Below are 26,954 nucleotides of genomic sequence, written 5' to 3' on the forward strand. Positions count from 1 at the left end.
CCCGATACCCTACAGCTCCCCACTCTGACCCCTAAACTCCCGATACCCTACAGCTCCCCACTCTGACCCCTAAACTCCCGATACCCTACAGCTCCCCACTCTGACCCCTAAACTCCCGATACCCTACAGCTCCCCACTCTGGCCCCTAAACTCCCGATACCCTACAGCTCCCCACTCTGACCCCCACAGTCCTGATGGCCGAGAGGTCTCTGCTTGCTGTAGTGATTGAGTGAGCTCTGTGGACCTAACCTCTGTCTTGTGTCCTCGTTTCCAGCATCTCCTAGTGGTCCGTCATTTCACCAGAGCTGAAGGTGAGATCTGGGGAGGAGACAGAGCACCCCCTAACACCCCTGAGCTAGGTTACAGGGTAAGACAGCTTCTTACTGTTGGACACACCTGTCCACACTCTTTCTGGACACACTGGACACACTCGCCTGTCCGGACTCTTACTGGACACACTGGACACACTTGCCTGTCCGGACTCTTACTGGACACACTGTACACACCCACCTGTCCAGACTCTTACTGGACACACTGTACACAACCACCTGTCCAGACTCTCACTGGACACACTGTCCACACTCACCTGTCTGGGCTCTTATTGGACACACTGTACACACCCACCTGTCCAGACTCTCACTGGACACACTGTCCACACTCACCTGTCTGGGCTCTTATTGGACACACTGTCCACACTCACCTGTCCAGACTCTCACTGTACACACTCACCTGTCCACACTCTCACTGGACACACTGGACACACTCACCTGTCCAGACTCTTACTGGACACACTGTACACACTCACCTGTCCAGACTCTTACTGGACACACTGTACACACTCACCTGTCCAGGCGTAGTCTCTGCTCCTCATCCCCCCTGCGTTGTGTCTCCCTCTCTCCCCGCTGGACAGAATCCCGTGGTGTCTTCGTGTTTCCCGAGCTCGTCCAGAAGCTGGAGAGGGCGGCCGAGCTGCAGCTGGAGCTCCCGGTGTCGCCCGGCTCGTCCCGCTCGGGCTCGCCCAGCTCGTTCGGCTCGGTGCCCCCCCCCCTCGCCCAAGAGCCCCCCCCTCCGGCCCCCTCAGGCCCCTGCCCGCCCCGCCCCGACGCCCCCCCTTCATCCCCACCATGCCCCGCGAGCCCCCCCTGCTGCCCGGGGCGGTGCCCCTGCCCCTGCCCCCGCCCGTCCTGCCCCCCATCGCCCGCCCGGCCCCGCCACGCCCCGCCTGGGGCTCCCCAGTGCGGAGGGCAAGGAGAGAGGCTGAGATGTCTGACGAGGCAAGTGGGGCAGAGTCTGTCCGTCTATCCTTCAGTCCATCTGTCCCTCTGTCCATCTGTCCCTCTGTCCTTCTGTTCTTTTCTCTGTCCATCTGTCCATCTGTCTTTCTGTCCTTTTCTCTGCCTTTCTGTCCATCAGTCCATCTGTCCTTTTCTCTGTCTTTTTGTCCGTCTGTACTTCTCTCTTTCTGTCTTTCTGTCCTTCTGTCTGAGTCTCTCCATGTCTCCCTGCTCTCTGTCTGTCCTGCGTTGTCCCAGCTGGGCCTGTCTCCCTGTGTCTCTCCGTGTGTCTCCCTGCTCTCTGTCTGTCCTGCGTTGTCCCAGCTGGGCCTGTCTCCCTGTGTCTCTCCGTGTGTCTCCCTGCTCTCTGTCTGTCCTGCGTTGTCCCAGCTGGGTCTCTCTCCCTGTGTCTCTCCGTGTGTCTCCCTGTCTGTCTCTCTGTCTGTCCTGCGTTGTCCCAGCTGGGCCTGTCTCCTCTGCTCTTTGCCTTCAGCTCTGTTCGCCGATGTCCCGCCAGCCCGTCACTCTCTCAGCCTGTCTCTTGACTTGCAGGAGGAAGAGGAGGTGGAGACAGCTCTTCCGGCAGGAGAGAGTAAGGAGGTCAGTGCTGGTCCCACCCTGCCCCCTGTCCTGTCTGTGGTGGAGTTTTGCCGTCTTGTCTGTCCCTGGGTCTCAGTGTCTCTCTCTCTTTCAGCCCTGTCTGTCAGTGTCTCTCTCGGCCTGCTGTCTGCCTGTCCCTGCCTCTCTGTCTCTCTCTCTTTCAGCCCTGTCTGTCAGTGTCTCTCTACTCCTCCTCTCTGTCCTCAGTGTGTCTCTCTCCTCCTCTCTGTCCTGTGGTGTCCAGGCAGTGTGTCTCTCTCCTCCTCCTCCTCTCTGTCCTGTGGTGTCCAGTGGGTCAGTATTAGTGGGCTACACCCAGGCTCACTCACTGCGAGTGTGATCTCAGCAGAGTCTCTGTGCTCTTGGGACACTTGACTTACCTGTCTCTCTCTTTCTCTCCCTGTGCTGTCCCTCTCCTGCCCCCTCTCTCCCTCCACGGACTCCAGCTGGAGGAGGTCCAATCACCACCTCCTGTGAGACAGAAGAAAAAGAAGGTGGGTAATGCTCTGATCCTCTCTTTACTCCTGTCCAGTGTCAAGTCAGTGTCCAGTCAGTGTGTGTGTATGAACCCCTCTCTCTCTCAGTGCAGTGTTCATGTCCTGGAGTGTCCAGTCATGTGTCTGTATGAACCCCTCTATCTCTCTCAGTGCAGTGTTCATGTCCTGGAGTGTCCAGTCAGTGTGTCTGTATGAACCCCTCTCTCTCTCAGTGCAGTGTTCATGTCCTGGAGTGTCCAGTCAGTGTGTCTGTATGAACCCCTCTCTCTCTCAGTGCAGTGTTAATGTACTGGAGTGTCCAGTCAGTGTGTGTGTATGAACCCCTCTCTCTCTCAGTGCAGTGTTCATGTACTGGAGTGTCCAGTCAGTGTGTCTGTGTGAACCCCTCTCTCTCTCAGTGCAGTGTTCATGTACTGGAGTGTCCAGTCCGACTCTTAACGTGACTCTCCTGTCTCTGCTTCAGAAGCGCCGATGCGTCTTTTTAAAGTCCCTGAGCTGCGTGTCAGTGGAGACAGAAGATCAGGACGAGCCGATGGAGGCGGCGGAGACCGTAGCTCAGGAGAGGAAGAGCGAGGGAGAGGAGAAGCAGGCTGCCGGGAAGGACAAGAAGAGGAAGAGGAGGTGTAGGTGAGCAGACAGGGGGGCGCCGCCCGGTCGTGTCTGTGATTCAAGGAGGAGTCTCCTCTTGCTGTTTGATGTCATGGTGACGTCTGTGTCTATGTCCCTCACACCTGCAATAACAATATCTTTCCAGGTTCCTTTCCTGGTTCTGTGCCTGCTAAGATCTGGACTGGACTGGACTGGACTGAATTGGACTGGACCGGAGCTGAGAGACATCAGACTGGACCGAAGCTGAGGGACCCCAGACTGTGCTGGACCGAAGCTGAGGGACCCCAGACTGGACTGGACAGGAGCTGAGGGACACCAGACTGTGCTGGACCGACGCTGAGGGACCCCAGACTGTTCTGGACCGAAGCTGAGGGACCCCAGTCTATGCTGGACCGAAGCTGAGGGACCCCAGTCTGTGCTGGGCCGAAGCTGAGGGACCCAAGACTGTGCTGGTCTGAAGCTGAGGGACCCCAGACTGGACAGCACTGGAGCTGAGGGACACCAGACTGGACTGGACTGGAGCTGAGGGGCCCCAGACTGGACTGGACCAAAGCTGAGGGACCTCAGGCTGTGCTGTACCGAAGCTGAGGGACACCAGACTGTGCTGGACCGAAGCTGAGGGACCTCAGACTGGACCGAAGCTGAGGGACCCCAGTCTGTGCTGGACCGAAGCTGAGGGACCCCAGACTGTGCTGGACCGATGCTGAAGGACCCCAGTCTGGACTGAAGCTGAGGGACCCCAGACTGCACTGGACTGAAGCTGAGGGGCCCCAGACTGTACTGAAGCTGGGGGGCCCCAGACTGGTCTGAACTGAAGCTGAGGGGCCCCAGACTGGACTGATGACCTTTTGTTAAGCATCAATAAATTTTTTAAAAAAAAAATCTGTTTAGCTTTTGGTTTTTTCCCTCCCCCCCCCCCCAAGGTTGCTGCTGGGAGAGGTGTGAGTGGGGCCAGCAGGGGGCGCTCTCACCCTGCAGTCTGTGTGGGTCCTGATACCCCAGTATAGGGACGGGGGACACTGGACTGTAAACAGGCGCCGTCCTTCGGATGAGACGTCAAACCGAGGTCCTGACTCTCTGTGCTCGTTAACAATCCCGGGGTGTTTCTGGAGAAGAGTAGGGGTGTTACCCCAGTGTCCTGGCCTGATTCCTCCCCTGGTCTTGACCAATCATGGCCTCCTAATCACCCCCCTCTCTGAACTGGCTCCATCCCTCTGCTCTCCTCCCCACTGAGAGCTGCTGTGTGCTGAGCGGACTGGAGCATCATCCAGGTAGGGGCTGCATACTGGGGGGGCTGGAGGGGATCCCCCTGACCTGGGAGGAGCTCTGAGTGGAGAGTCCAGACTTATTAATTATTATTATTATTCGTGCTGCACTGGGCTTCAGTCCTGGCAGTGAGAGGGGGACTCTGTGATCAGGACAGATACTTATGACTGTCTAATAATACACGATACAAATGGAAAACAGGGTAGCGCTGTAGTCCCTTCGAAACGTTTTGAACTGCCAGAAGAAGTTTTCACAACCCGGACTCGTGAAGGTACAGGTCTTCTCCCTTCGTCCGGAGTAAGGTGAGAGGTCACCCCCTCGGGGTGCAGTATCCCCGATGCACCCCCCCACCACCACCCAAAACGACACACACTTCTGTGACGATTGGGAGACCCCGGTTCGACCAGCCCCTGCGGTGGAGGAAACGACCCGCTTGAGAGAACACGCAGACTCCACACAGAAGGGTCACCTCGGCATTTATTCCAACAGCAAAACACCAGAGAGAAACGGTCTCCGAAAGATAAGCGCACACCGGGAAAAACACGACAGGGTCATTACAAATGGGAATAGGAGTTCTTTTTTTCTTTTCCGGACGTCAGTTGTATCGTGTCTTGGTGATTTCTCCCGTTTCGAACGGAGTTTAATGTCGCGTTTCTACTTTATTAGAGAGAGGCACTGAACTTTGGGGAACGTGACATCCACCCAGTATTACTAGTAGGTTGATAAATATAAATGTTCTTTTTCCCCCCGTATGATACCTCGCGAAATATAACGATGGCCAACTCCTTAAGTCAAAATTTAAACCCTTCTCACGCTACAAGACAGTCCGTCAACATCGCCGCGGCCCGAAGCGCGACCTTCGGTATGACGTTGGCGGAAAAGGGGGTAGGGTAAGTACGTCACAGCCGGGGGAAGCCCCTATCACGTGAGAGGGGTGCGGCGGGCGACGAGCCCCCGGGGGCGAAGAGAAGTTGATTTGCGTGGGGTGTGGAAACACTACACGACCGGGCAAGCGAGCCGTTTTTTTTGTTTTGTTTTTTCCAGAACATCAGAACAACCGCAGAGATGACCATCGATCCACCTCCAGACGTTTCCTTTTTTGTCCTTTTTGGCCTCCAAAATAAAAAAAAAACTGGGATCCATCGCCAAATTAAAACGTCAACCACTTTTCGGGCTTTCGTGCTGTCCATGATGAAACCGTCATGGTTGTGTAAGCATACGTTACATCACAGACCGGCGGCGCTTGGACGTGAGGAGTGTCGTTACGTTTTTGAAATGGCACGTCAGACAAGATCTCTGACAAGATCTCCGAAAAACCCAAACCTGTAAGATTCAATTTCAATTCAGTTTTTTTATATAGCGCCTTTCACAACAAGAATGCCCCAAGGCCCCGAACAAAGGAGTTGTTCCACACCCCCACCACCCTCTGTGTACAGTAGAGCCCCCTGTACTGACTGGAGGAGCTCACCCAGCTGTGTCTGGAGAGAAGCCGGGGTATCGGCTTCAACCACAGGGCTGGGTGGCTTGTTCCCCACCCCCTTCTGTGTACAGAAGAGCTTCCTGTCCTGACTCCAGTAGGAAATGTCACCTGGAGGCAACACACCGGCTTCTTTTAACAGATCACCTCGGGAATCGGGAACAACGGAGCTGTGTGCGGCCGTCTGTACGGAGGGGTTCAGCGCGGGGGGCTCCGGGCTCGGGTCTGGACCCGGGGGGACTGTCTGTGTGGAGTCTGCATGTTCTCCCTGTGTTCTCCGGGTCCAAAGACAGGCTTTTGGGCTAATTGGCTTCTGGGAAAACTGGCCCTGGTGTGTGTGTGTCCTGTGATGGAGTGCTGTCCTGTCCAGGGTGTGTGAGTGAGTGTGTGTTTGTCATGTGATGGACTGGTTCCTGTCCAGGGTGTGTGAGTGTGTGTGTCTGAGTGTCCTGTGAGGGACTGGTGTCCTATCCAGGTTGTGTGTGTGTGTCCTGTGAGGGACTGGTGTCCTGTTCAGGGTGTGTGAGTGTGTGTGTGTGTCCTGTGAGTGACTGGTGTCCTGTCCAGGGTGTGTGAGTGTGTGTGTGTCCTGTGATGGACTGGTGTCCTGTCCAGGGTGTGTGAGTGAGTGTGTGTGTGTCCTGTGATGGACTGGTGTCCTGTCCAGGGTGTGTGAGTGTGTGTGTCTGTGTGTCCTGTGATGGACAGATGGTACCAAGCCTGGACACCCATGAGACACTGGCTTCCTCAGAAGACTCTCACGGAGGGCACACTGTCCCTAACCCGGGTCCAGAAGAAACTACAGTGATCTATAATTCCTGCGCCTCGGAAGGGTTTATGACATCTATGTCCGGCGCCCGCGCCCGTGGACCGGCGGTTTGGCGTCGCGCTCCGCAGCTCGAGCTTCGGTGCGAGGCAGGGCGGGAGGGAGTCGATGTGGCCTCGGCGCCATCTTTGCTGGTGAGTCAATTGTGACCGTTGCGGTACAATAAACCATCTATAAACCTTTTCCCACCCCGTCCAGTATTTCTGTCGCGGCCCACGTCCCTTACAATCGACAAACTATAAAAAAAACAGTAGCCCTTCGCAACATTACACGCCATTTTTTTATTTTAAACGTCCGCTAGATACGCAGGTGGCTCGATACCTGTCTTATCCTCGCCGGCGTCTTTATACCGGCAAGTGAATTTTATTTGGGGTCCCTCAGAATTGTGACAGAAATGTCAGTGAACCACAATAAAAAACGAAACTTTTTTTTTAAAGGCGGTGAATGGATTTTCTGAGTAACCGTGTAGCGACTAACGTAAGGAAAAAAAAGTTGTCTTTCCCTACGAAGACGTTTTGGTACAGGACTTTCTTTAAATATCAGTTGTGCATAGCGTTTTACAAAACGTTGATGATGATCTTGGAGATAATTGCAAAGGAAAATTGAGATAACTACCAAAACGTTACGTGTGAAACGACAGGACAGAACTTTGAACCCACAAAGAAACAAAGGTATGAAATATTGCCTCGTCATGGGGGGTTGATAATTGTAGTAAGTGTTCCTAATTTTCGTAAAGAAATGTATATTATGGGAGTCACACGTGAGATTTAGTGTATATACGTTTCATATTGTGCATATATACGGGGTTAAAAAGTGGAATGAGTATGATTATAAACTCGTGTGTCCTATAATCAGATACTTTTTGAACAAGCTTTGATTAGACAGGTGAAAAACAACATCAGATCCTTTTTTTTAATATATTCTCACGTCTGAATATCAGCTTCTCCCCTCTGGCCAACATTTCAGGGCTCCCAGGTGTAGATCCCAAATTGAAACAAATATTAATTTGTTACCCAGTTAAACAGTTAATAGAAGTGAGTGACCAGGGTAAATAAAGGTGGGTCAGTGTAAACTGTTTATTCTGGACCAGACTTCGTCATGTGTGATATGTCATGACTTCTTATATGAAGTTTTATCTTTATATTTAGTTCTACATGTGTAATAGATGCGATGTGTGTCCATAAAAAGGTTTCTCCAGGGGAAAATCAAGTTCGTTTTAAAACCGTGTTTCCTTTTTAGGGTAGGTTTGCATTCCAAGTGTGGGGTTTTTGCCTTTTTATCATATTTTGGATGTGAATCCGTGGTATTTTTGCTGAGACAAGTTGCCTTTCTTATACGCGGAGGGATCTGCTTGTGAGATGTCCGCTTGGTCCATTTCTGAGCTCAGTATAAGGTGTAGAAAGCATGACTGTCATCATAACCCGCCTCTCACCCAGGTGTGGAATAATGTTGTGACTATTGCTTCAGCAATAACATGCTGATTGCATGTTTCTAGATGGGTATAACAGAGATCTCAACTACTGAGGGGCCTTATTAATAAAGTCTCCACAGCCGAAGCGCTGTGTCTCTTTTCAGCTGGCGATAAACCTTTCCTCGATCCTTTGCGGACTTGTAAAACTGTTCCTGATCAGAATAAAAAGCTCTCACGCTAATACACAAGCACCCGTGTCTCGCCAAAGCTGACAAATAAACAGACGGACAAGCCGCACTGCACGTGTGAACAGGGGAATGAGCGAGCGAGCGGGGATAGGGCGCCTCCTGCGCTTAAAAGGTTACAGCACCTGGTATTCCCAGACAGTCTCCCATCCAAGTACTAACCAGGCCCATCGCTGTTTAGCTTCCGAGATCAGACAAGATCAGGAGCGCTCAAGGGGGTGTGGCCGTAAGCAAGAGCAAGGCTCGCTGGCACCCTTCTTATTGAGAGGACAGCTCCGTCACCTCTTTTACGACGCTGCTTTTTTTCCCTTGCGTTTTTCTCTTCTTCCCACGTTCTCTCTCTTCACTGCCTTCGTCCCCGCTCTATTTCACTTCAGCCTTTCACTCTTGCTTCCTTCCAATGAGGACGGAGCTGCGGGAGAAAGGGCGCTATAGAGGATCGCTGTGGAGAGCTGCTGCTGTGCTTTGACATCTGAGCTCTGTGGAAAACGATCTCAATACAATTCTGAAAAACGCGACTCTCCGAACGCCAGGCGAACAAGTCTCCACAGCCGAAGCGCTGTGTCTCTTTTCAGCTGGCGATAAACCTTTCCTCGATCCTTTGCGGACTTGTAAAACTGTTCCTGATCAGAATAAAAAACGCTCACGCTAATACACAAGCACCCGTGTCTCGCCAAAGCTGACAAATAAACAGACGGACAAGCCGCACTGCACGTGTGAACAGGGGAATGAGCGAGCGAGCGGGGATAGGGCGCCTCCTGCGCTTAAAAGCTTACAGCACCTGGTATTCCCAGGCGGTTTCCCATCCAAGTACTAACCAGGCCCATCCCTGTTTAGTTTCCAAGATCCGACGAGATCAGGTGTGCTCAAGGGGGTGTGGCCATAAGTGAGAGCAAGGCTCGCTGGCACCCTTCTTATTGAGAGGACAGCTCCGTCACCTCTTTTACGACGCTGCTTTTTTTCCCTTGCGTTTTTCTCTTCTTCCCACGTTCTCTCTCTTCACTGCCTTCGTCCCTGCTCTATTTCACTTCAGCCTTTCACTCTTGCTTCCTTCCAATGAGGACGGAGCTGCGGGAGAAAGGGCGCTATAGAGGATCGCTGTGGAGAGCTGCTGCTGTGATTTGACATCTGAGCTCTGTGGAAAACGATCTCAATACAATTCTGAAAAACGCAACTCTCCGAACGCCAGCCGAACAAGTCTCCACAGCCGAAGCGCTGTGTCTCTTTTCAGCTGGCGATAAACCTTTCCTCGATCCTTTGCGGACTTGTAAAACTGTTCCTGATCAGAATAAAAAACGCTCACGCTAATACACAAGCACCCGTGTCTCGCCAAAGCTGACAAATAAACAGACGGACAAGCCGCACTGCACGTGTGAACAGGGGAATGAGCGAGCGAGCGGGGATAGGGCGCCTCCTGCGCTTAAAAGCTTACAGCACCTGGTATTCCCAGGGGGTCTCCCATCCAAGTACTAACCAGGTCCATTCCTGTTTAGCTTCCGAGATCATACGAGATCAGGCGTGCTCAAGGGGGTGTGGCCGTAAGCGAGAGCAAGGCTCGCTGGCACCCTTCTTATTGAGAGGACAGCTCCGTCACCTCTTTTACGACGCTGCTTTTTTTCCCTTGCGTTTTTCTCTTCTTCCCACGTTCTCTCTCTCTTCACTGCCTTCGTCCCCGCTCTATTTCACTTCAGCCTTTCACTCTTGCTTCCTTCCAATGAGGACGGAGCTGCGGGAGAAAGGGCGCTATAGAGGATCGCTGTGGAGAGCTACTGCTGTGCTTTGACATCTGAGCTCTGTGGAAAACGATCTCAATACAATTCTGAAAAACGCGACTCTCCGAACGCCAGCCGAACAAGTCTCCACAGCCGAAGCGCTGTGTCTCTTTTCAGCTGGCGATAAACCTTTCCTCGATCCTTTGCGGACTTGTAAAACTGTTCCTGATCAGAATAAAAAACGCTCACGCTAATACACAAGCACCCGTGTCTCGCCAAAGCTGACAAATAAACAGACGGACAAGCCGCACTGCACGTGTGAACAGGGGAATGAGCAAGCGAGCGGGGATAGGGCGCCTCCTGCGCTTAAAAGCTTACAGCACCTGGTATTCCCAGGCGGTCTCCCATCCAAGTACTAACCAGGCCCATTCCTGTTTAGCTTCCGAGATCAGACGAGATCAGGCGTGCTCAAGGGGGTGTGGCCGTAAGCGCGAGCAAGGCTCGCTGGCACCCTTCTTATTGAGAGGACAGCTCCGTCACCTCTTTTACGACGCTGCTTTTTTTCTCTTGCGTTTTTCTCTTCTTCCCACGTTCTCTCTCTCTTCACTGCCTTCGTCCCCGCTCTATTTCACTTCAGCCTTTCACTCTTGCTTCCTTCCAATGAGGACGGAGCTGCGGGAGAAAGGGCGCTATAGAGGATCGCTGTGGAGAGCTGCTGCTGTGCTTTGACATCTGAGCTCTGTGGAAAACGATCTCAATACAATTCTGAAAAACGCGACTCTTCGAACGCCAGCCGAACAAGTCTCCACAGCCGAAGCGCTGTGTCTCTTTTCAGCTGGCGATAAACCTTTCCTCGATCCTTTGCGGACTTGTAAAACTGTTCCTGATCAGAATAAAAAACGCTCAGGCTAATACACAAGCACCCGTGTCTCGCCAAAGCTGACAAATAAACAGACGGACAAGCCGCACTGCACGTGTGAACAGGGGAATGAGCGAGCGAGCGGGGATAGGGCGCCTCCTGCGCTTAAAAGCTCACAACACCTGGTATTCCCAGGCGGTCTCCCACCCAAGTACTAACCAGGCCCATCCCTGTTTAGCTTTCGAGATCAGACGTGCTTAAGGGGGTGTGGCCGTAAGCGAGAGCAAGGCTCGTTGGCACCCTTCTTATTGAGAGGACAGCTCCGTCACCTCTTTTACGACGCTGCTTTTTTTCCCTTGCGTTTTTCTCTTCTTCCCACGTTCTCTCTCTTCACTGCCTTCGTCCCCGCTCTATTTCACTTCAGCCTTTCACTCTTGCTTCCTTCCAATGAGGACGGAGCTGCGGGAGAAAGGGCGCTATAGAGGATCGCTGTGGAGAGCTGCTGCTGTGATTTGACATCTGAGCTCTGTGGAAAACGATCTCAATACAATTCTGAAAAACGCGACTCTCCGAACGCCAGCCGAACAAGTCTCCACAGCCGAAGCGCTGTGTCTCTTTTCAGCTGGCGATAAACCTTTCCTCGATCCTTTGCGGACTTGTAAAACTGTTCCTGATCAGAATAAAAAACGCTCACGCTAATACACAAGCACCCGTGTCTCGCCAAAGCTGACAAATAAACAGACGGACAAGCCGCACTGCACGTGTGAACAGGGGAATGAGCGAGCGAGCGGGGATAGGGCGCCTCCTGCGCTTAAAAGCTTACAGCACCTGGTATTCCCAGGGGGTCTCCCATCCAAGTACTAACCAGGCCCATCCCTGTTTAGCTTCCGAAATCAGACGAGATCAGGCGTGCTCAAGGGGGTGTGGCCGTAAGTAAGAGCAAGGCTCGCTGGCACCCTTCTTATTGAGAGGACAGCTCCGTCACCTCTTTTACGACGCTGCTTTTTTTCCCTTGCGTTTTTCTCTTCTTCCCACGTTCTCTCTCTTCACTGCCTTCGTCCCCGCTCTATTTCACTTCAGCCTTTCACTCTTGCTTCCTTCCAATGAGGACGGAGCTGCGGGAGAAAGGGCGCTATAGAGGATCGCTGTGGAGAGCTGCTGCTGTGCTTTGACATCTGAGCTCTGTGGAAAACGATCTCAATACAATTCTGAAAAACGCGACTCTCCGAACGCCAGCCGAACAAGTCTCCACAGCCGAAGCGCTGTGTCTCTTTTCAGCTGGCGATAAACCTTTCCTCGATCCTTTGCGGACTTGATAAACTGTTCCTGATCAGAATAAAAAACGCTCACGCTAATACACAAGCACCCGTGTCTCGCCAAAGCTGACAAATAAACAGACGGACAAGCCGCACTGCACGTGTGAACAGGGGAAGGAGCGAGCGAGCGGGGATAGGGCGCCTCCTGCGCTTAAAAGCTTACAGCACCTGGTATTCCCAGGCGGTCTCCCATCCAAGTACTAACCAGGCCCATTCCTGTTTAGCTTCCGAGATCAGACGAGATCAGGCGTGCTCAAGGGGGTGTGGCCGTAAGCGCGAGCAAGGCTCGCTGGCACCCTTCTTATTGAGAGGACAGCTCCGTCACCTCTTTTACGACGCTGCTTTTTTTCTCTTGCGTTTTTCTCTTCTTCCCACGTTCTCTCTCTCTTCATTGCCTTCGTCCCCGCTCTATTTCACTTCAGCCTTTCACTCTTGCTTCCTTCCAATGAGGACGGAGCTGCGGGAGAAAGGGCGCTATAGAGGATCGCTGTGGAGAGCTGCTGCTGTGCTTTGACATCTGAGCTCTGTGGAAAACGATCTCAATACAATTCTGAAAAACGCGACTCTTCGAACGCCAGCCGAACAAGTCTCCACAGCCGAAGCGCTGTGTCTCTTTTCAGCTGGCGATAAACCTTTCCTCGATCCTTTGCGGACTTGTAAAACTGTTCCTGATCAGAATAAAAAACGCTCAGGCTAATACACAAGCAAGTCTCCCATCCAAGTACTAACCAGGCCCATCCCTGTTTAGTCTCCGAGATCAGATGAGATCAGGCGTGCTCAAGGGGGTGTGGCCGTAAGCGAGAGCAAGGCTCGCTGGCACCCTTCTTATTGAGAGGACAGCTCCGTCACCTCTTTTACGACGCTGCTTTTTTTCCCTTGCGTTTTTCTCTTCTTCCCACGTTCTCTCTCTTCACTGCCTTCGTCCCCGCTCTATTTCACTTCAGCCTTTCACTCTTGCTTCCTTCCAATGAGGACGGAGCTGCGGGAGAAAGGGCGCTATAGAGGATCGCTGTGGAGACCTGCTGCTGTGCTTTGACATCTGAGCTCTGTGGAAAACGATCTCAATACAATTCTGAAAAACGCGACTCTCCGAACGCCAGCCGAACAAGTCTCCACAGCCGAAGCGCTGTGTCTCTTTTCAGCTGGCGATAAACCTTTCCTCGATCCTTTGCGGACTTGTAAAACTGTTCCTGATCAGAATAAAAAACGCTCACGCTAATACACAAGCACCCGCGTCTCGCCAAAGCTGACAAATAAACAGACGGACAAGCCGCACTGCACGTGTGAACAGGGGAATGAGCGAGCGAGCGGGGATAGTGCGCCTCCTGCGCTTAAAAGCTTACAGCACCTGGTATTCCCAGGCGGTCTCCCATCCAAGTACTAACCAGGCCCATCCCTGTTTAGCTTCCGAGATCAGACGAGATCAGGCGTGCTCAAGTGGGTGTGGCCGTAAGCGAGAGCAAGGCTCGCTGGCACCCTTCTTATTGAGAGGACAGCTCCGTCACCTCTTTTACGACGCTGCTTTTTTTCCCTTGCGTTTTTCTCTTCTTCCCACGTTCTCTCTCTTCACTGCCTTCGTCCCCGCTCTATTTCACTTCAGCCTTTCACTCTTGCTTCCTTCCAATGAGGACGGAGCTGCGGGAGAAAGGGCGCTATAGAGGATTGCTGTGGAGAGCTGCTGCTGTGCTTTGACATCTGAGCTCTGTGGAAAACGATCTCAATACAATTCTGAAAAACGCGACTCTCCGAACGCCAGCCGAACAAGTCTCCACAGCCGAAGCGCTGTGTCTCTTTTCAGCTGGCGATAAACCTTTCCTCGATCCTTTGCGGACTTGTTAAACTGTTCATGATCAGAATAAAAAACGCTCACGCTAATACAAAAGCACCCGTGTCTCGCCAAAGCTGAGAAATAAACAGACGGACAAGCCGCACTGCACGTGTGAACAGGGGAATGAGCGAGCGAGCGGGGATAGGGCGCCTCCTGCGCTTAAAAGCTTACAGCACCTGGTATTCCCAGGCGGTCTCCCATCCAAGTACTAACCAGGCCCATCCCTGTTTAGCTTCCGAGATCAGACGAGATCAGGCGTGCTCAAGGGGGTGTGGCCGTAAGCAAGAGCAATGCTCGCTGGCACTCTTCTTATTGAGAGGACAGCTCCGTCACCTCTTTTACGACACTGCTTTTTTTCCCTTGCATTTTTCTCTTCTTCCCACGTTCTCTCTCTTCACCGCCTTCGTCCCCGCTCTATTTCACTTCAGCCTTTCACTCTTGCTTCCTTCCAATGAGGACGGAGCAGCGGGAGAAAGGGCGCTATAGAGGATCGCTGTGGAGAGCTGCTGCTGTGCTTTGACATCTGAGCTCTGTGGAAAACGATCTCAATACAATTCTGAAAAACGCGACTCTCCGAACGCCAGCCGAACAAGTCTCCGCAGCCGAAGCGCTGTGTCTCTTTTCAGCTGGCGATAAACCTTTCCTCGATCCTTTGCGGACTTGTAAAACTGTTCCTGATCAGAATAAAAAACGCTCACGCTAATACACAAGCACCCATGTCTCGCCAAAGCTGACAAATAAACAAACGGACAAGCCGCACTGCACGTGTGAACAGGGGAATGAGCGAGCGAGCGGGGATAGGACGCCTCCTGCGCTTAAGAGCTTACAGCACCTGGTATTCCCAGGCGGTCTCCCATCCAAGTACTAACCAGGCCCATCCCTGTTTAGCTTCCGAGATCAGACAAGATCAGGCATGCTCAAGGGGGTGTGGCCGTAAGCGAGAGCAAGGTTCGCTGGCACTCTTCTTATTGAGAGGACAGCTCCGTCACCTCTTTTACGACACTGCTTTTTTTCCCTTGCATTTTTCTCTTCTTCCCACGTTCTCTCTCTTCACCGCCTTCGTCCCCGCTCTATTTCACTTCAGCCTTTCACTCTTGCTTCCTTCCAATGAGGACGGAGCAGCGGGAGAAAGGGCGCTATAGAGGATCGCTGTGGAGAGCTGCTGCTGTGCTTTGACATCTGAGCTCTGTGGAAAACGATCTCAATACAATTCTGAAAAACGCGACTCTCCGAACGCCAGCCGAACAAGTCTCCGCAGCCGAAGCGCTGTGTCTCTTTTCAGCTGGCGATAAACCTTTCCTCGATCCTTTGCGGACTTGTAAAACTGTTCCTGATCAGAATAAAAAACGCTCACGCTAATACACAAGCACCCGTGTCTCGCCAAAGCTGACAAATAAACAGACGGACAAGCCGCACTGCACGTGTGAACAGGGGAATGAGCGAGCGAGCGGGGATAGGGCGCCTCCTGCGCTTAAAAGCTTACAGCACCTGGTATTCCCAGGCGGTCTCCTACCCGAGTTCTAACCAGGCCCATCCCTGTTTAGTTTCCGAGATCAGACGAGATCAGGCGTGCTCAAGGGGGTGTGGCCGTAAGCGAGAACAAGGCTCGCTGGCACCCTTCTTATTGAGAGGACAGCTCCGTCACCTCTTTTACGACGCTGCTTTTTTTCCCTTGCGTTTTTCTCTTCTTCCCACGTTCTCTCTCTTCACCGCCTTCGTCCCCGCTCTATTTCACTTCAGCCTTTCACTCTTGCTTCCTTCCAATGAGGACGGAGCAGCGGGAGAAAGGGCGCTATAGAGGATCGCTCTGGAGAGCTGCTGCTGTGCTTTGACATCTGAGCTCTGTGGAAAACGATCTCAATACAATTCTGAAAAACGCGACTCTCCGAACGCCAGCCGAACAAGTCTCCGCAGCCGAAGCGCTGTGTCTCTTTTCAGCTGGCGATAAACCTTTCCTCGATCCTTTGCGGACTTGTAAAACTGTTCCTGATCAGAATAAAAAACGCTCACGCTAATACACAAGCACCCGTGTCTCGCCAAAGCTGACAAATAAACAAACGGACAAGCCGCACTGCACGTGTGAACAGGGGAATGAACGAGCGAGCGGGGATAGGGCGCCTCCTGCGCTTAAAAGCTTACAGCACCTGGTATTCCCAGGCGGTCTCCCATCCAAGTACTAACCAGGCCCATCCTTGTTTAGCTTCCGAGATCAGACGAGATCAGGCGTGCTCAAGGGGGTGTGGCCGTAAGCGAGAGCAAGGCTCGCTGGCACCCTTCTTATTGAGAGGACAGCTCCGTCACCTCTTTTACGACGCTGCTTTTTTTCCCTTGCGTTTTTCTCTTCTTCCCACGTTCTCTCTCTTCACTGCCTTCGTCCCCGCTCTATTTCACTTCAGCCTTTCACTCTTGCTTCCTTCCAATGAGGACGGAGCTGCGGGAGAAAGGGCGCTATAGAGGATCGCTGTGGAGAGCTGCTGCTGTGCTTTGACATCTGAGCTCTGTGGAAAACGATCTCAATACAATTCTGAAAAACGCGACTCTCCGAACGCCAGCCGAACAAGTCTCCGCAGCCGAAGCGCTGTATCTCTTTTCAGCTGGCGATAAACCTTTCCTCGATCCTTTGCGGACTTGTAAAACTGTTCCTGATCAGAATAAAAAACGCTCACGCTAATACACAAGCACCCGTGTCTCGCCAAAGCTGACAAATAAACAGACGGACAAGCCGCACTGCACGTGTGAACAGGGGAATGAGCGAGCGAGCGGGGATAGGGCGCCTCCTGCGCTTAAAAGCTTACAGCACCTGGTATTCCCAGGCGGTCTCCTATCCGAGTTCTAACCAGGCCCATTCCTGTTTAGTTTCCGAGATCAGACGAGATCAGGCGTGCTCAAGGGGGTGTGGCCGTAAGCGAGAGCAAGGCTCGCTGGCACCCTTCTTATTGAGAGGACAGCTCCGTCACCTCTTTTACGACGCTGCTTTTTTTCCCTTGCGTTTTTCTCTTCTTCCCACGTTCTCTCTCTTCACCGCCTTCGTCCCCGCTCTATTTCACTTCAGCCTTTCACTCTTAATTCCTTCCAATGAGGACGGAGCTGCGGGAGAAAGGGCGCTATAGAGGATCGCTGTGGAGAGCTGCTGCTGTGCTTTGACATCTGAGCTCTGTGGAAAACGATCTCAATACAATTCTGAAAAACGCGACTCTCCGAACGCCAGCCGAACAAGTCTCCGCAGCCGAAGCGCTGTGTCTCTTTTCAGCTGGCGATAAACCTTTCCTCGATCCTTTGCGGACTTGTAAAACTGTTCCTGATCAGAATAAAAAACGCTCACGCTAATACACAAGCACCCGTGTCTCGCCAAAGCTGACAAATAAACAGACGGACAAGCCGCACTGCACGTGTGAACAGGGGAATGAGCGAGCGAGCGGGGATAGGGCGCCTCCTGCGCTTAAAAGCTTACAGCACCTGGTATTCCCAGGCGGTCTCCCATCCAAGTACTAACCAGGCCCATCCCTGTTTAGCTTCCGCGATCAGACGAGATCAGGCGTGCTCAAGGGGGTGTGGCCGTAAGCGAGAGCAAGGCTCGCTGGCACCCTTCTTATTGAGAGGACAGCTCCGTCACCTCTTTTACGACGCTGCTTTTTTTCCCTTGGGTTTTTCTCTTCTTCCCACGTTCTCTCTCTTCACCGCCTTCGTCCCCGCTCTATTTCACTTCAGCCTTTCACTCTTGCTTCCTTCCAATGAGGACGGAGCAGCGGGAGAAAGGGCGCTATAGAGGATCGCTGTGGAGAGCTGCTGCTGTGCTTTGACATCTGAGCTCTGTGGAAAACGATCTCAATACAATTCTGAAAAACGCGACTCTCCGAACGCCAGCCGAACAAGTCTCCGCAGCCGAAGCGCTGTGTCTCTTTTCAGCTGGCGATAAACCTTTCCTCGATCCTTTGCGGACTTGTAAAACTGTTCCTGATCAGAATAAAAAACGCTCACGCTAATACACAAGCACCCGTGTCTCGCCAAAGCTGACAAATAAACAGACGGACAAGCCGCACTGCACGTGTGAACAGGGGAATGAGCAAGCGAGCGGGGATAGGGCGCCTCCTGCGCTTAAAAGCTTACAGCACCTGGTATTCCCAGGCGGTCTCCCATCCAAGTACTAACCAGGCCCATCCTTGTTTAGCTTCCGAGATCAGACGAGATCAGGCGTGCTCAAGGGGGTGTGGCCGTAAGCGAGAGCAAGGCTCGCTGGCACCCTTCTTATTGAGAGGACAGCTCCGTCACCTCTTTTACGACGCTGCTTTTTTTCCCTTGCGTTTTTCTCTTCTTCCCACGTTCTCTCTCTTCACTGCCTTCGTCCCCGCTCTATTTCACTTCAGCCTTTCACTCTTGCTTCCTTCCAATGAGGACGGAGCTGCGGGAGAAAGGGCGCTATAGAGGATCGCTGTGGAGAGCTGCTGCTGTGCTTTGACATCTGAGCTCTGTGGAAAACGATGTCAATACAATTCTGAAAAACGCGACTCTCCGAACGCCAGCCGAACAAGTCTCCGCAGCCGAAGCGCTGTGTCTCTTTTCAGCTGGCGATAAACCTTTCCTCGATCCTTTGCGGACTTGTAAAACTGTTCCTGATCAGAATAAAAAACGCTCACGCTAATACACAAGCACCCGTGTCTCGCCAAAGCTGACAAATAAACAGACGGACAAGCCGCACTGCACGTGTGAACAGGGGAATGAGCGAGCGAGCGGGGATAGGGCGCCTCCTGCGCTTAAAAGCTTACAGCACCTGGTATTCCCAGGCGGTCTCCTATCCGAGTTCTAACCAGGCCCATTCCTGTTTAGTTTCCGAGATCAGACGAGATCAGGCGTGCTCAAGGGGGTGTGGCCGTAAGCGAGAGCAAGGCTCGCTGGCACCCTTCTTATTGAGAGGACAGCTCCGTCACCTCTTTTACGACGCTGCTTTTTTTCCCTTGCGTTTTTCTCTTCTTCCCACGTTCTCTCTCTTCACTGCCTTCGTCCCCGCTCTATTTCACTTCAGCCTTTCACTCTTGCTTCCTTCCAATGAGGACGGAGCTGCGGGAGAAAGGGCGCTATAGAGGATCGCTGTGGAGAGCTGCTGCTGTGCTTTGACATCTGAGCTCTGTGGAAAACGATGTCAATACAATTCTGAAAAACGCGACTCTCCGAACGCCAGCCGAACAAGTCTCCGCAGCCGAAGCGCTGTGTCTCTTTTCAGCTGGCGATAAACCTTTCCTCGATCCTTTGCGGACTTGTAAAACTGTTCCTGATCAGAATAAAAAACGCTCACGCTAATACACAAGCACCCGTGTCTCGCCAAAGCTGACAAATAAACAGACGGACAAGCCGCACTGCACGTGTGAACAGGGGAATGAGCGAGCGAGCGGGGATAGGGCGCCTCCTGCGCTTAAAAGCTTACAGCACCTGGTATTCCCAGGCGGTCTCCTATCCGAGTTCTAACCAGGCCCATTCCTGTTTAGTTTCCGAGATCAGACGAGATCAGGCGTGCTCAAGGGGGTGTGGCCGTAAGCGAGAGCAAGGCTCGCTGGCACCCTTCTTATTGAGAGGACAGCTCCGTCACCTCTTTTACGACGCTGCTTTTTTCCCTTGCGTTTTTCTCTTCTTCCCACGTTCTCTCTCTTCACTGCCTTCGTCCCCGCTCTATTTCACTTCAGCCTTTCACTCTTGCTTCCTTCCAAAGAGGACGGAGCTGCGGGAGAAAGGGCGCTATAGAGGATCGCTGTGGAGAGCTGCTGCTGTGCTTTGACATCTGAGCTCTGTGGAAAACGATCTCAATACAATTCTGAAAAACGCGACTCTCCGAACGCCAGCCGAACAAGTCTCCGCAGCCGAAGCGCTGTGTCTCTTTTCAGCTGGCGATAAACCTTTCCTCGATCCTTTGCGGACTTGTAAAACTGTTCCTGATCAGAATAAAAAACGCTCACGCTAATACACAAGCACCCGTGTCTCGCCAAAGCTGACAAATAAACAAACGGACAAGCCGCACTGCACGTGTGAACAGGGGAATGAACGAGCGAGCGGGGATAGGGCGCCTCCTGCGCTTAAAAGCTTACAGCACCTGGTATTCCCAGGCGGTCTCCCATCCAAGTACTAACCAGGCCCATCCTTGTTTAGCTTCCGAGATCAGACGAGATCAGGCGTGCTCAAGGGGGTGTGGCCGTAAGCGAGAGCAAGGCTCGCTGGCACCCTTCTTATTGAGAGGACAGCTCCGTCACCTCTTTTACGACGCTGCTTTTTTTCCCTTGCGTTTTTCTCTTCTTCCCACGTTCTCTCTCTTCACTGCCTTCGTCCCCGCATTATTTCACTTCAGCCTTTCACTCTTAATTCCTTCCAATGAGGACGGAGCTGCGGGAGAAAGGGCGCTATAGAGGATCGCTGTGGAGAGCTGCTGCTGTGCTTTGACATCTGAGCTCTGTGGAAAACGATCTCAATACAATTCTGAAAAACGCGACTCTCCGAACGCCAGCCGAACAAGTCTCCGCAGCCGAAGCGCTGTGTCTCTTTTCAGCTGGCGATAAACCTTTCCTCGATCCTTTGCGGACTTGTAAAACTGTTCCTGATCAGAATAAAAAACGCTCACGCTAATACACAAGCACCCGTGTCTCGCCAAAGCTGACAAATAAACAGACGGACAAGCCGCACTGCACGTGTGAACAGGGGAATGAGCGAGCGAGCGGGGATAGGGCGCCTCCTGCGCTTAAAAGCTTACAGCACCTGGTATTCCCAGGCGGTCTCCTATCCGAGTTCTAACCAGGCCCATTCCTGTTTAGTTTCCGAGATCAGACGAGATCAGGCGTGCTCAAGGGGGTGTGGCCGTAAGCGAGAGCAAGGCTCGCTGGCACCCTTCTTATTGAGAGGACAGCTCCGTCACCTCTTTTACGACGCTGCTTTTTTTCCCTTGCGTTTTTCTCTTCTTCCCACGTTCTCTCTCTTCACTGCCTTCGTCCCCGCTCTATTTCACTTCAGCCTTTCACTCTTGCTTCCTTCCAATGAGGACGGAGCTGCGGGAGAAAGGGCGCTATAGAGGATCGCTGTGGAGAGCTGCTGCTGTGCTTTGACATCTGAGCTCTGTGGAAAACGATGTCAATACAATTCTGAAAAACGCGACTCTCCGAACGCCAGCCGAACAAGTCTCCGCAGCCGAAGCGCTGTGTCTCTTTTCAGCTGGCGATAAACCTTTCCTCGATCCTTTGCGGACTTGTAAAACTGTTCCTGATCAGAATAAAAAACGCTCACGCTAATACACAAGCACCCGTGTCTCGCCAAAGCTGACAAATAAACAGACGGACAAGCCGCACTGCACGTGTGAACAGGGGAATGAGCGAGCGAGCGGGGATAGGGCGCCTCCTGCGCTTAAAAGCTTACAGCACCTGGTATTCCCAGGCGGTCTCCTATCCGAGTTCTAACCAGGCCCATTCCTGTTTAGTTTCCGAGATCAGACGAGATCAGGCGTGCTCAAGGGGGTGTGGCCGTAAGCGAGAGCAAGGCTCGCTGGCACCCTTCTTATTGAGAGGACAGCTCCGTCACCTCTTTTACGACGCTGCTTTTTTTCCCTTGCGTTTTTCTCTTCTTCCCACGTTCTCTCTCTTCACCGCCTTCGTCCCCGCTCTATTTCACTTCAGCCTTTCACTCTTGCTTCCTTCCAATGAGGACGGAGCAGCGGGAGAAAGGGCGCTATAGAGGATCGCTGTGGAGAGCTGCTGCTGTGCTTTGACATCTGAGCTCTGTGGAAAACGATCTCAATACAATTCTGAAAAACGCGACTCTCCGAACGCCAGCCGAACAAGTCTCCGCAGCCGAAGCGCTGTGTCTCTTTTCAGCTGGCGATAAACCTTTCCTCGATCCTTTGCGGACTTGTAAAACTGTTCCTGATCAGAATAAAAAACGCTCACGCTAATACACAAGTACCCGTGTCTCGCCAAAGCTGACAAATAAACAAACGGACAAGCCGCACTGCACGTGTGAACAGGGGAATGAACGAGCGAGCGGGGATAGGGCGCCTCCTGCGCTTAAAAGCTTACAGCACCTGGTATTCCCAGGCGGTCTCCCATCCAAGTACTAACCAGGCCCATCCTTGTTTAGCTTCCGAGATCAGACGAGATCAGGCGTGCTCAAGGGGGTGTGGCCGTAAGCGAGAGCAAGGCTCGCTGGCACCCTTCTTATTGAGAGGACAGCTCCGTCACCTCTTTTACGACGCTGCTTTTTTTCCCTTGCGTTTTTCTCTTCTTCCCACGTTCTCTCTCTTCACTGCCTTCGTCCCCGCATTATTTCACTTCAGCCTTTCACTCTTAATTCCTTCCAATGAGGACGGAGCTGCGGGAGAAAGGGCGCTATAGAGGATCGCTGTGGAGAGCTGCTGCTGTGCTTTGACATCTGAGCTCTGTGGAAAACGATCTCAATACAATTCTGAAAAACGCGACTCTCCGAACGCCAGCCGAACAAGTCTCCGCAGCCGAAGCGCTGTGTCTCTTTTCAGCTGGCGATAAACCTTTCCTCGATCCTTTGCGGACTTGTAAAACTGTTCCTGATCAGAATAAAAAACGCTCACGCTAATACACAAGCACCCGTGTCTCGCCAAAGCTGACAAATAAACAGACGGACAAGCCGCACTGCACGTGTGAACAGGGGAATGAGCGAGCGAGCGGGGATAGGGCGCCTCCTGCGCTTAAAAGCTTACAGCACCTGGTATTCCCAGGCGGTCTCCTATCCGAGTTCTAACCAGGCCCATTCCTGTTTAGTTTCCGAGATCAGACGAGATCAGGCGTGCTCAAGGGGGTGTGGCCGTAAGCGAGAGCAAGGCTCGCTGGCACCCTTCTTATTGAGAGGACAGCTCCGTCACCTCTTTTACGACGCTGCTTTTTTTCCCTTGCGTTTTTCTCTTCTTCCCACGTTCTCTCTCTTCACTGCCTTCGTCCCCGCTCTATTTCACTTCAGCCTTTCACTCTTGCTTCCTTCCAATGAGGACGGAGCTGCGGGAGAAAGGGCGCTATAGAGGATCGCTGTGGAGAGCTGCTGCTGTGCTTTGACATCTGAGCTCTGTGGAAAACGATGTCAATACAATTCTGAAAAACGCGACTCTCCGAACGCCAGCCGAACAAGTCTCCGCAGCCGAAGCGCTGTGTCTCTTTTCAGCTGGCGATAAACCTTTCCTCGATCCTTTGCGGACTTGTAAAACTGTTCCTGATCAGAATAAAAAACGCTCACGCTAATACACAAGCACCCGTGTCTCGCCAAAGCTGACAAATAAACAGACGGACAAGCCGCACTGCACGTGTGAACAGGGGAATGAGCGAGCGAGCGGGGATAGGGCGCCTCCTGCGCTTAAAAGCTTACAGCACCTGGTATTCCCAGGCGGTCTCCTATCCGAGTTCTAACCAGGCCCATTCCTGTTTAGTTTCCGAGATCAGACGAGATCAGGCGTGCTCAAGGGGGTGTGGCCGTAAGCGAGAGCAAGGCTCGCTGGCACCCTTCTTATTGAGAGGACAGCTCCGTCACCTCTTTTACGACGCTGCTTTTTTTCCCTTGCGTTTTTCTCTTCTTCCCACGTTCTCTCTCTTCACCGCCTTCGTCCCCGCTCTATTTCACTTCAGCCTTTCACTCTTGCTTCCTTCCAATGAGGACGGAGCAGCGGGAGAAAGGGCGCTATAGAGGATCGCTGTGGAGAGCTGCTGCTGTGCTTTGACATCTGAGCTCTGTGGAAAACGATCTCAATACAATTCTGAAAAACGCGACTCTCCGAACGCCAGCCGAACAAGTCTCCGCAGCCGAAGCGCTGTGTCTCTTTTCAGCTGGCGATAAACCTTTCCTCGATCCTTTGCGGACTTGTAAAACTGTTCCTGATCAGAATAAAAAACGCTCACGCTAATACACAAGCACCCGTGTCTCGCCAAAGCTGACAAATAAACAAACGGACAAGCCGCACTGCACGTGTGAACAGGGGAATGAACGAGCGAGCGGGGATAGGGCGCCTCCTGCGCTTAAAAGCTTACAGCACCTGGTATTCCCAGGCGGTCTCCCATCCAAGTACTAACCAGGCCCATCCCTGTTTAGCTTCCACGATCAGACGAGATCAGGCGTGCTCAAGGGGGTGTGGCCATAAGCGAGAGCAAGGCTCGCTGGCACCCTTCTTATTGAGAGGACGGCTCCGTCACCTCTTTTACGACGCTGCTTTTTTTCCCTTGCGTTTTTCTCTTCTTCCCACGTTCTCTCTCTTCACTGCCTTCGTCCCCGCTCTATTTCACTTCAGCCTTTCACTCTTGCTTCCTTCCAATGAGGACGGAGCTGCGGGAGAAAGGGCGCTATAGAGGATCGCTGTGGAGAGCTGCTGCTGTGCTTTGACATCTGAGCTCTGTGGAAAACGATCTCAATACAATTCTGAAAAACGCGACTCTCCGAACGCCAGCCGAACAAGTCTCCGCAGCCGAAGCGCTGTGTCTCTTTTCAGCTGGCGATAAACCTTTCCTCGATCCTTTGCGGACTTGTAAAACTGTTCCTGATCAGAATAAAAAACGCTCACGCTAATACACAAGCACCCGTGTCTCGCCAAAGCTGACAAATAAACAGACGGACAAGCCGCACTGCACGTGTGAACAGGGGAATGAGCGAGCGAGCGGGGATAGGGCGCCTCCTGCGCTTAAAAGCTTACAGCACCTGGTATTCCCAGGCGGTCTCCCATCCAAGTACTAACCAGGCCCATCCTTGTTTAGCTTCCGAGATCAGACGAGATCAGGCGTGCTCAAGGGGGTGTGGCCATAAGCAAGAGCAAGGCTCGCTGGCACCCTTCTTATTGAGAGGACAGCTCCGTCACCTCTTTTACGACGCTGCTTTTTTTCCCTTGCGTTTTTCTCTTCTTCCCACGTTCTCTCTCTTCACCGCCTTCGTCCCCGCTCTATTTCACTTCAGCCTTTCACTCTTGCTTCCTTCCAATGAGGACGGAGCTGCGGGAGAAAGGGCGCTATAGAGGATCGCTGTGGAGAGCTGCTGCTGTGCTTTGACATCTGAGCTCTGTGGAAAACGATGTCAATACAATTCTGAAAAACGCGACTCTCCGAACGCCAGCCGAACAAGTCTCCGCAGCCGAAGCGCTGTGTCTCTTTTCAGCTGGCGATAAACCTTTCCTCGATCCTTTGCGGACTTGTAAAACTGTTCCTGATCAGAATAAAAAACGCTCACGCTAATACACAAGCACCCGTGTCTCGCCAAAGCTGACAAATAAACAGACGGACAAGCCGCACTGCACGTGTGAACAGGGGAATGAACGAGCGAGCGGGGATAGGGCGCCTCCTGCGCTTAAAAGCTTACAGCACCTGGTATTCCCAGGCGGTCTCCCATCCAAGTACTAACCAGGCCCATCCTTGTTTAGCTTCCGAGATCAGACGAGATCAGGCGTGCTCAAGGGGGTGTGGCCGTAAGCGAGAGCAAGGCTCGCTGGCACCCTTCTTATTGAGAGGACAGCTCCGTCACCTCTTTTACGACGCTGCTTTTTTTCCCTTGCGTTTTTCTCTTCTTCCCACGTTCTCTCTCTTCACTGCCTTCGTCCCCGCATTATTTCACTTCAGCCTTTCACTCTTAATTCCTTCCAATGAGGACGGAGCTGCGGGAGAAAGGGCGCTATAGAGGATCGCTGTGGAGAGCTGCTGCTGTGCTTTGACATCTGAGCTCTGTGGAAAACGATCTCAATACAATTCTGAAAAACGCGACTCTCCGAACGCCAGCCGAACAAGTCTCCGCAGCCGAAGCGCTGTGTCTCTTTTCAGCTGGCGATAAACCTTTCCTCGATCCTTTGCGGACTTGTAAAACTGTTCCTGATCAGAATAAAAAACGCTCACGCTAATACACAAGCACCCGTGTCTCGCCAAAGCTGACAAATAAACAGACGGACAAGCCGCACTGCACGTGTGAACAGGGGAATGAGCGAGCGAGCGGGGATAGGGCGCCTCCTGCGCTTAAAAGCTTACAGCACCTGGTATTCCCAGGCGGTCTCCCATCCAAGTACTAACCAGGCCCATCCCTGTTTAGCTTCCGCGATCAGACGAGATCAGGCGTGCTCAAGGGGGTGTGGCCGTAAGCGAGAGCAAGGCTCGCTGGCACCCTTCTTATTGAGAGGACGGCTCCGTCACCTCTTTTACGACGCTGCTTTTTTTCCCTTGCGTTTTTCTCTTCTTCCCACGTTCTCTCTCTTCACTGCCTTCGTCCCCGCTCTATTTCACTTCAGCCTTTCACTCTTGCTTCCTTCCAATGAGGACGGAGCTGCGGGAGAAAGGGCGCTATAGAGGATCGCTGTGGAGAGCTGCTGCTGTGCTTTGACATCTGAGCTCTGTGGAAAACGATCTCAATACAATTCTGAAAAACGCGACTCTCCGAACGCCAGCCGAACAAGTCTCCGCAGCCGAAGCGCTGTGTCTCTTTTCAGCTGGCGATAAACCTTTCCTCGATCCTTTGCGGACTTGTAAAACTGTTCCTGATCAGAATAAAAAACGCTCACGCTAATACACAAGCACCCGTGTCTCGCCAAAGCTGACAAATAAACAGACGGACAAGCCGCACTGCACGTGTGAACAGGGGAATGAGCGAGCGAGCGGGGATAGGGCGCCTCCTGCGCTTAAAAGCTTACAGCACCTGGTATTCCCAGGCGGTCTCCCATCCAAGTACTAACCAGGCCCATCCTTGTTTAGCTTCCGAGATCAGACGAGATCAGGCGTGCTCAAGGGGGTGTGGCCGTAAGCGAGAGCAAGGCTCGCTGGCACCCTTCTTATTGAGAGGACAGCTCCGTCACCTCTTTTACGACGCTGCTTTTTTTCCCTTGCGTTTTTCTCTTCTTCCCACGTTCTCTCTCTTCACCGCCTTCGTCCCCGCTCTATTTCACTTCAGCCTTTCACTCTTGCTTCCTTCCAATGAGGACGGAGCTGCGGGAGAAAGGGCGCTATAGAGGATCGCTGTGGAGAGCTGCTGCTGTGCTTTGACATCTGAGCTCTGTGGAAAACGATCTCAATACAATTCTGAAAAACGCGACT

At 52.6% G+C, this 26,954-nt stretch overlaps 8 non-coding genes and 19 pseudogenes across 8 annotated transcripts; all 27 read right to left on the minus strand.

Moving 5' to 3' along the window:
- Positions 1 to 8,318: 8,318 nt before the first annotated feature.
- Positions 8,319 to 8,437, minus strand: LOC148630433 (5S ribosomal RNA; annotated as a pseudogene).
- Positions 8,438 to 8,974: 537 nt separating this feature from the next.
- On the minus strand, positions 8,975 to 9,093 carry LOC148630434 (5S ribosomal RNA; annotated as a pseudogene).
- A 537-nt stretch (positions 9,094 to 9,630) lies between these two features.
- On the minus strand, positions 9,631 to 9,749 carry LOC148630435 (5S ribosomal RNA; annotated as a pseudogene).
- Positions 9,750 to 10,288: 539 nt separating this feature from the next.
- Positions 10,289 to 10,407, minus strand: LOC148630436 (5S ribosomal RNA; annotated as a pseudogene).
- A 1,185-nt stretch (positions 10,408 to 11,592) lies between these two features.
- Positions 11,593 to 11,711, minus strand: LOC148630437 (5S ribosomal RNA; annotated as a pseudogene).
- Positions 11,712 to 12,248: 537 nt separating this feature from the next.
- LOC148630438 (5S ribosomal RNA) lies at positions 12,249 to 12,367 on the minus strand (annotated as a pseudogene).
- Positions 12,368 to 13,428: 1,061 nt separating this feature from the next.
- Positions 13,429 to 13,547, minus strand: LOC148630439 (5S ribosomal RNA; annotated as a pseudogene).
- A 537-nt stretch (positions 13,548 to 14,084) lies between these two features.
- LOC148630440 (5S ribosomal RNA) lies at positions 14,085 to 14,203 on the minus strand. The gene has a single exon (XR_015935171.1). It is a non-coding gene; the product is annotated as a 5S ribosomal RNA (ribosomal RNA).
- A 537-nt stretch (positions 14,204 to 14,740) lies between these two features.
- Positions 14,741 to 14,859, minus strand: LOC148630441 (5S ribosomal RNA; annotated as a pseudogene).
- Positions 14,860 to 15,396: 537 nt separating this feature from the next.
- Positions 15,397 to 15,515, minus strand: LOC148630442 (5S ribosomal RNA; annotated as a pseudogene).
- Positions 15,516 to 16,052: 537 nt separating this feature from the next.
- On the minus strand, positions 16,053 to 16,171 carry LOC148630443 (5S ribosomal RNA). The gene has a single exon (XR_015935155.1). It is a non-coding gene; the product is annotated as a 5S ribosomal RNA (ribosomal RNA).
- Positions 16,172 to 16,708: 537 nt separating this feature from the next.
- LOC148630444 (5S ribosomal RNA) lies at positions 16,709 to 16,827 on the minus strand (annotated as a pseudogene).
- Positions 16,828 to 17,364: 537 nt separating this feature from the next.
- LOC148630445 (5S ribosomal RNA) lies at positions 17,365 to 17,483 on the minus strand (annotated as a pseudogene).
- A 537-nt stretch (positions 17,484 to 18,020) lies between these two features.
- LOC148630446 (5S ribosomal RNA) lies at positions 18,021 to 18,139 on the minus strand. Its single transcript, XR_015935156.1, has one exon. It is a non-coding gene; the product is annotated as a 5S ribosomal RNA (ribosomal RNA).
- Positions 18,140 to 18,676: 537 nt separating this feature from the next.
- Positions 18,677 to 18,795, minus strand: LOC148630447 (5S ribosomal RNA; annotated as a pseudogene).
- Positions 18,796 to 19,332: 537 nt separating this feature from the next.
- LOC148630448 (5S ribosomal RNA) lies at positions 19,333 to 19,451 on the minus strand (annotated as a pseudogene).
- Positions 19,452 to 19,987: 536 nt separating this feature from the next.
- On the minus strand, positions 19,988 to 20,106 carry LOC148630449 (5S ribosomal RNA). The gene has a single exon (XR_015935157.1). It is a non-coding gene; the product is annotated as a 5S ribosomal RNA (ribosomal RNA).
- A 537-nt stretch (positions 20,107 to 20,643) lies between these two features.
- LOC148630450 (5S ribosomal RNA) lies at positions 20,644 to 20,762 on the minus strand (annotated as a pseudogene).
- A 537-nt stretch (positions 20,763 to 21,299) lies between these two features.
- Positions 21,300 to 21,418, minus strand: LOC148630451 (5S ribosomal RNA; annotated as a pseudogene).
- A 537-nt stretch (positions 21,419 to 21,955) lies between these two features.
- LOC148630452 (5S ribosomal RNA) lies at positions 21,956 to 22,074 on the minus strand. Its single transcript, XR_015935158.1, has one exon. It is a non-coding gene; the product is annotated as a 5S ribosomal RNA (ribosomal RNA).
- A 537-nt stretch (positions 22,075 to 22,611) lies between these two features.
- Positions 22,612 to 22,730, minus strand: LOC148630453 (5S ribosomal RNA; annotated as a pseudogene).
- A 537-nt stretch (positions 22,731 to 23,267) lies between these two features.
- LOC148630454 (5S ribosomal RNA) lies at positions 23,268 to 23,386 on the minus strand (annotated as a pseudogene).
- Positions 23,387 to 23,923: 537 nt separating this feature from the next.
- LOC148630455 (5S ribosomal RNA) lies at positions 23,924 to 24,042 on the minus strand (annotated as a pseudogene).
- A 537-nt stretch (positions 24,043 to 24,579) lies between these two features.
- Positions 24,580 to 24,698, minus strand: LOC148630456 (5S ribosomal RNA). The gene has a single exon (XR_015935169.1). It is a non-coding gene; the product is annotated as a 5S ribosomal RNA (ribosomal RNA).
- Positions 24,699 to 25,235: 537 nt separating this feature from the next.
- On the minus strand, positions 25,236 to 25,354 carry LOC148630457 (5S ribosomal RNA). The gene has a single exon (XR_015935159.1). It is a non-coding gene; the product is annotated as a 5S ribosomal RNA (ribosomal RNA).
- A 537-nt stretch (positions 25,355 to 25,891) lies between these two features.
- LOC148630458 (5S ribosomal RNA) lies at positions 25,892 to 26,010 on the minus strand (annotated as a pseudogene).
- Positions 26,011 to 26,547: 537 nt separating this feature from the next.
- On the minus strand, positions 26,548 to 26,666 carry LOC148630459 (5S ribosomal RNA). The gene has a single exon (XR_015935161.1). It is a non-coding gene; the product is annotated as a 5S ribosomal RNA (ribosomal RNA).
- Between the last annotated feature and the right edge of the window lie 288 nt (positions 26,667 to 26,954).

This window comes from Lepisosteus platostomus, unplaced genomic scaffold (genome assembly GCF_059453375.1).
Source record: "Lepisosteus platostomus isolate fLepPlt1 unplaced genomic scaffold, fLepPlt1.hap1 Scaffold_96_H1, whole genome shotgun sequence".
Lineage (NCBI taxonomy): Eukaryota > Metazoa > Chordata > Actinopteri > Semionotiformes > Lepisosteidae > Lepisosteus > Lepisosteus platostomus.